Source organism: Triticum dicoccoides, chromosome 4A (genome assembly GCF_002162155.2).
Source record: "Triticum dicoccoides isolate Atlit2015 ecotype Zavitan chromosome 4A, WEW_v2.0, whole genome shotgun sequence".
Classification (NCBI taxonomy): domain Eukaryota; kingdom Viridiplantae; phylum Streptophyta; class Magnoliopsida; order Poales; family Poaceae; genus Triticum; species Triticum dicoccoides.
This window is the reverse complement of record NC_041386.1, coordinates 233,865,857-233,873,264: the sequence shown is the minus strand read 5'-3', so window position 1 is coordinate 233,873,264 and position 7,408 is coordinate 233,865,857.

Here is a 7,408-nt window from a genome sequence, read left to right as displayed (position 1 = left end):
TAGAGGCATACGTAGACGATGTGGTCGTCAAAACCAAACACGTCGACTCTTTGATAGACGACTTGAGGCTCACATTCGACAACCTCCGAACATATGACATCAAGCTCAATCCGGAAAAATGCGTTTTCGGCGTACCAGCTGGAAAGCTCCTGGGATTCATTGTCTCCAGTAGAGATATTGAAGCTAATCCGGCCAAAATCCAAGCGTTGTCATAGTTGGCTACCCTGACAGACCTCAAACAAATCCAGAAGCTAACTGGATGCATGGCGGCTCTAAGCCGCTTTATCTCCCGCTTGGGAGAAAAGGCTTTACCCCTTTATCGCCTCATTGGCGCACCGAACACTTCGAGTGGACGGACGCGGCCATGGCTGGATTGGAAGAATTAAAGGCCATTCTGTCAACCAACCCGGTCCTGGCCGCACCAAACATCGGCGAACCAATGATGTTGTACATTGCGGTAACTCATCAAGTTGTAAGTGCGGTGCTCGTTGTCGAATGGGAAGAGGACGGACACAAATTCCCTCTTCAAAGGCCGGTATACTATGTATCCACTGTCCTCACTCCATGCAAATCATGGTACCCGCATTACCAAAAAATAGCATATGCGGTATTCATGGCATCGTGGAAACTGCGACACTACTTTCAAGAGTGTTCGATTACAGTAGCCTCGGAAGTACCACTTAATGATATTATCAACATCCGCGACGCTACGGGCCGGATTGCCAAATGGGCCATTGAGATGCTCCCATTCGACATAACATACAAACCTCGCCGAGCCATTAAATCGCAAGTACTGGCCGACTTCGTCGCCGAATGGACGGGGGCCGAACTCCCTAAAGAGTATGGCGCATACTCCAATTGGATCATGCACTTCGACGGTTCTAAAATGCTGGCCGGTCTAGGGGTTGGCGTCGTCCTGACGTCCCCAACCGGAGATACCATTCGGTACATACTGCAGATATTGTATACAGATTCCAATAATGCAGCCGAATACGAAGCTCTGTTGCATGGTCTTCGGATGGCAGTCTCCATGGGCATTCAACACCTGGAGGTGCTTGGGGATTCAAACCTCGCAATATCCCAAATAAACGGAGATTTCGACGCCAAGGATCCAAAAATGGCGGTCTATCGAAACGCCATCCTAAAAATGTCAGCTCGGTTCGAGGGACTCGAATTTCAGCATGTGGCTCGGGAAAACAATCAGGCGGCGGATATCCTCGCCCGCATCGGCGCAAAATGCAATGCGGTCCCCCCAACATATTTTTGGAAAGGCTTTTTAAGCAATTCGTAGTATGGGAAGGGGACACCGGTAACAACAGCCCGGACCCGGCCAAAATACCCGATACCGAACTCTCTACCACAATCGGAGACTCCACCACTGAAATAATACCTTCATCCCACAAAATAATGGCCATTATTGCCCCGTGGATAGAACCATTCCTGGCCTACCTAACTAGACAGGAACTCCCGGATGACCAAAATGAGGCACGCTGCATAGTGCGGCGATCTAAGGCCTACAAGGTCCATGAGGGAGAATTGTACAAAAAAAGCACTACCGGAGTCCTTCAAAGGTGCATCTCCGAAGAGGAAGGGCGGATATTTTGGCAGAAATTCACGCCGGACTCGGCTGTCATCACGTCGCAGCCCGGGCTCTTGTAATCAAGGCCTTCCGTACATGATTCTATTGGCCAACGGGCCGAGCAGATGCACAGGACTTGGTCCAACGTTGCGCCGGTTGCCAGCTCTTTACAAATCAAAGCCACATGCCACCCACCGCCCTCCAAACAATCCCCATTACATGGCCCTTTGCGGTCTGGGGGCTTGACTTGGTTGGACCCCTTAAAGGGGGAACCCACAAGAAAAAATACTTATTGTTCATGGTGGATAAATTCACCAAATGGATAGAGGCCAAATCGGTTAAAACAGCCGAATCCCGACCGTTGATAGATTTCATATCCGGGGTTGTACACCGATACGGCGTCCCCCACAGCATCATCGCTGATAACGACACGAACTTCACGGCCGACGAGGTAAAACTCTGGTGCAGCAAAATGGGCATCAAGCTCGATTATGCCTCAGTCTATCACCCATAAACCAACAGTCAAGTGGAGCAAGCAAACGGTCTTATAATGAGCGGCATTAAACCTAGATTAGTGTGTTCCTTAACAAAGTCTAACACGCACTGGGTAGAGGAGCTCGACTCCATACTCTGGGGGTTGCGGACCAGGCCGAATCGTAGTACCGGATATACACACTTCTTTATGGTGTACGGCGCAGAGGCAGTCCTGCCCTATGACATAATTCATGACTCACCTAGAGTGCGCATATACGAAGAAAGAGAAGCCGATCTCAATCGGCAGGACAGTCTGGACACTTTGGAGGAGGAGTGTGACGTAGCCAAAGCCCGTTCCACATTTTATCAGCAACAGGCTCGCAGATACCAAAGTAGAGAAGTACGGGCCAAAACTTATAACATTGGCGAACTAGTTCTACGCCTGCCGGATAAGAAAAGGAACAAGCTCGAGCCCAAATGGGAAGGTCCCTTCATTATCGACCAAGTTCTGACCGGTGAAGTGTACCGACTGCGGGATGCATCGACTAGTCGACTCGAGCCGAACCCATGGAACACGGCCAGGCTCCAAAGATTCTACGCCTAGCACCAGACTCTATGTTAGTCCCCTCCCCTTGTTCATTTTTCATAAATACATTATCCTTCTTGTTTTCCTTTCTTTCTTTCTTTTCTTCTTCCTCTAGGCCTTCAAGGGCCACCTTGTGCCTTGTTTGCACAGTACAGATGCGCTAGCCGCACTCTTCATACCTAGGGGCTTCTCTCACAGAAGCTTAAATTATTTATCCGGGCTTCATGCCCAACACATGTGTTATACTTCCGCATGTACCTTTTTTCACCATTATATGCATCAATATGACTTAAGTTTTGGCCAAGCTGGGTTGCCTGGCTCTTGTATTTATGCCCTACGTTCCCGTTAATTCGGCTAGGGCATAAAGCGAGCACCTCTGCGATTGTTACTGCCGGGTCAGCCGGATTTGTACCTCAGACTTGGTGAAGCCGAAATCTAGCGTTCTGAAGGGAATATTCGGTCGGTGACAAAAGATGACTTTTATTTTTCCTATCTGCCCCCAGATGTTTTTCCTGCGTCTCCTATCACAGTCCGGACATGCACTTTAGGGCATGCTTGCCCAGGGAAAGGAACCCTTAACGGAACTACTCTCCCTGGAAGATGTTTCTTACTACCCATGTATTATAACATAACTAGTTGGGCACTTGTCTGATAAAGCACTAATGACTCCTACACCTGGTCTCCACGCATACCCCGGTTTTATATAACTAAGCCGGTATTCGGATTCACTCCGGACTATCGGGCCCGGAGGTTGAAGTGAAAAGGTCCGCAACGACAAATGATCTACAATCCGGCTAGAAGGCATTATACATGTCACTTTAATTACATAGTCTTGCAGACTGAGTAAATTCCTCCTCTATACCATCCAACATGCGGTCCAGCTTACAATCCTGTTGAGAATACTTTGCGGCTAATTCTACTTGCCCATAAACTAAGCTAACGGGGATCTTTTTTCCGTCGGGCCCGCAGGTCCGACCTGGGCCATGTGATTCGGGTCTAACTTGGTATACCGTGTCTTCACCATGGCCCAGGATTCTCTGGCACCCTGTCGGCAGGCTGATATCTTCCATAAACGGAAGCTCCGCCGTGCTCCCTTTAGCTTTTCCACAAGCTCTGCAATGCCTTCTGGCAGGGAGACGGACGGACATAAGGCCTGGGCAACGCCCTGCATCACCTGCTGAACTTGTTCGTGCAGATGTGATAGCTCGGACAGATGATCACCCGCAGACCCGGGCATTTCTTCTGCGGGACGACCCGTCAGCATACCTATAGACATAACACTGTTAGTCGACTTCTTCGCCGAACTCCTTTAGCAGGATTCGTTCAAGCACTTACTAAAAATGCCGCGCCGAAGCCGCTTATTCTCCTTCTCGGAGTCCGCAAACTGGCCCCGAACGTCTTTTAGTTCTACGCTCATGTTAACATTGGCATCTTGGAGACTGTTTTTCTCCAGCATAACCTTACTCAGCACGCGTTTGCCAGCTTCTAGCTGTCGCATAACATGTTGGTCCCCCGGACTTTCTCCGGACTCATCTACAAAATCAATTGTTAGATTTGCAGACACGCCGCACACTATATGGTACCCACCATTCTTTACAGTAAATGTTACCAGCGGGAGGCTTTTTCTGTTCCTATAGTGTGGCAAGAGCGGCCCCCAGTTGGGTCTTGCATTCCTCCAGCTCCTGGAACAGCCTAGTGTTCTTCTCTGTAAGAACCTGCACATTATAGATGATCCTTAAATCAGTTCCACTAACTGTTTCAAGTCTCAAGGGCTACTGATACATATAAATCGTCAGATTCACTCACCTGTACATCCTTTACATACTGATATGTGGCTCTGGTTAGACCATCTTGAGCAGCACGAAGGTACGCCTCTCCAGAATTGAAGGCGTCGAACGCCTCTGGTGAGAAACAAGCATCACGGAGTACGGCCTGGCGGCGCCTATGATTCGTGGCACTTTCCACTTCTGAGTTTGTAGCGGACAATCTATCCGCATCCTCTATTGGAGGATTATCCGGCGCCTTCCCCATATCACCTTCCGCCTCTATGTCCGGTCCTTGCGCCTGACTGGTGGAAGCTTGATTGGCAGCATCGCCAGACATATTCCGGCGAGTGTTCTTTTTGTTAAAGAAATGCGGGCGTCATTACATTTTGAGAAAGACGACAACCACGGAGCGGGGTTTTTCCTATACCTTTGCGCCGGCGTCTCCGTCCTGACCGCCTTCCTTTTTGGCCTACCCGGCCTCGGCACCTCTTGTTGGCGAGTTGCCGCGGGTTCAGCAGGGCGTCCTGAATGCCTTCCCTGTAAAAGATGCCATGTGTATATGGTGGGTGAAGTGCCTAAAAGGGGATCCTAGTTTTGGAGTTGGGACTTTTTGATTTTTCTTACCTGCGATGTAGGGAGCAGTCCGGGATAGACAGCCGTAATGGCCACCGGGGCATCGTCGCAGCTTAACTGATAGAACTACCGGTCTATCAGTTCCATGGAGATAACTGGATCTTCTTAGAGTCCGGAATCGATGGCCCGGTCAGAGTCCTCTGGTTGTGGAGAAGGGCTGTTCACCTCCTTTATGGCTTTTCGTAGTTCCTGTCGCAAGGTGGCAAAGTGAATACTTACGACTAAGAATGCGGGAAAAATGGGAGCAGGGAAATAGAACTTACCTAGCTTGGAGGATTGTACATAGAGAATCCATCCCGTGGCTTGATGCGGGTGAACTCCTCGTACTCGCCCTTGAACAGTTCGGACAGAATCTTCGCTAGAGCGGCAGCATTATCCGGACCCTTACGTCCGTAGCGGGTGGTGTCATCCGCCCCGTTGAAACACCACAAGGGGTGCCCATGATATTGGAGTGGCTGCACTCCCCGCATTATGCAAATCGACATAACTTCTATTATTGTCAATCCGGATCGAGCTAGTGCTTTGATCCAGTTCATCAGATAGAGGACTTCTCCGTTGTCTTCCGCCTGGGGGCTCCGTGGGAGCCAACTTCGGTGCTTCTTTAGAGGAGCATTGTTGAACTCAGGTAGACCCCGCCGAACAGGGTCCGGAAGGGGGACGTCCTCCATATAAAACCATTCTGAAGGCCAGTCTTCGGATGGCTTCTTCAGGGTACCGGACAAATATCCTGTATTGGCGATGCGCCGTACTTCGGCTCCACCCACTTGATAAAGTGATTCCCTCTGTGCGCGAGGGACAAGGCAAAATAGCCTTTTCCACAGCTTGCAATGAGCCTCGTAGCCCAGGAACAACTCGCAGAGAGCAACATAGCCGGCGATGTGTAGGACGGAGGCAGGGGTGAAATTGTGTAGTTGGAGGCTGTAGAACTCCAGGAGCCCGCGGAGGAATGGATGAATTGGAAATCCGAGTCCCCTTAGTATGTAAGGAACAAAACAAACCCGTTCCCCCATGAAGGGACAGGGAAAGTTCTCCGCTTGCCCCCCACCATTGTAGGTGGCGAGCTCGGCTCAAACGGGCACCATGTACACCGGAGGGAGAAATCCCTTAGTCTACAGCTCGACCAATTGACTGTGCGGGACTGAACACCTCTCCCAATCACCGGGCTTAGGGCTACGAGGGCGGGAGGAGGAGCTGCAGAGGTCAGCCATGCTGGAATGGATCTTTCCGGAGCATGCTCTGATGAATTCTTGCTGGGGGAGGATGATATGGATTGGATCTAAGAATCCCCATCCCTTTAATAGACAATTTATTTATCTGGCTAGGGGGGCGAATGTAAAAATTCCCTGGCGCCTCGTATTCATTCGACGCGTGGGAGATAGCCCTTATTGGGCACAAAAGCCAAAAGGTTCAACATTTATGGAGCCGGACACTGCTTACAAACACTTGAAAGTTGGAGAAGAACCCTCCTTGCAATGCCGAAGACAACACTGCGCGCCGTAGTCGTCGTCATTGAAGCCTGGTTCGGGGGCTACTGAGGGAGTCCTGGATTAGGCGGTCTCCGGACAGCCGGACTATATCCTTTGGCCGGACAGTTGGACTATGAAGATACAAGATTGAAGACTTCGACTCGTGTCCGGATGGGACTCTACTTGGCGTGAAAGGCAAGCTAGGCAATACAGATATGTGTATCTCCTCCTTTGTAACCGACCTTGTGTAACCCTAGCCCTCTCCGGTGTCTATATAAACCGGAGAGTTTTAGTCCATAGGACAACATACAATCATACCCAGCGGTGACTTAGAAAAATAAAGAAGACATCAAAAGCTAGGCCAAGCGTATTCGCTCCCTGGTAATTGAGACATAAGCAATACCACCTCAAACTGGATTAGGCCTTTATGAAAGTGCAACTATCCCTAGGTGGTTTTGGTAATTCCTAACAACATATAACTCATTGAGCTAATGCTACTTTAAGATAAACATTTCAGGAAAGCTCAATGATTGGCATGGCATGAATGAGAAAAGTGGATCCCTCAAAATTCTAAGGACAAAGAATTGGCTCAAGCTCAATGCTCGGAAATCTACATCTTTTCATTTTAAGTGATCCAAGATCACATTGAGTCCATAGGAAAAGCCAATACTGTTAAGAGGGGATGAGGTGTTGCCTAATGGCTTGATTGCTCAAAGTGCTTAGTGATATGCTCCAAAGACCTCAACTACTTTCTCACATCCACATATGTCCCAAACCAATAGTAAAACTCGGACCCACCGAAACTTTCTATCTGGCGCCACTGAGTTCAGTTGACATAGCCACTGCCAGAAACCCTAGTCTTTTCGGTCTCACCGATAGGGATCTCGGTCTCACCGAGATGGGA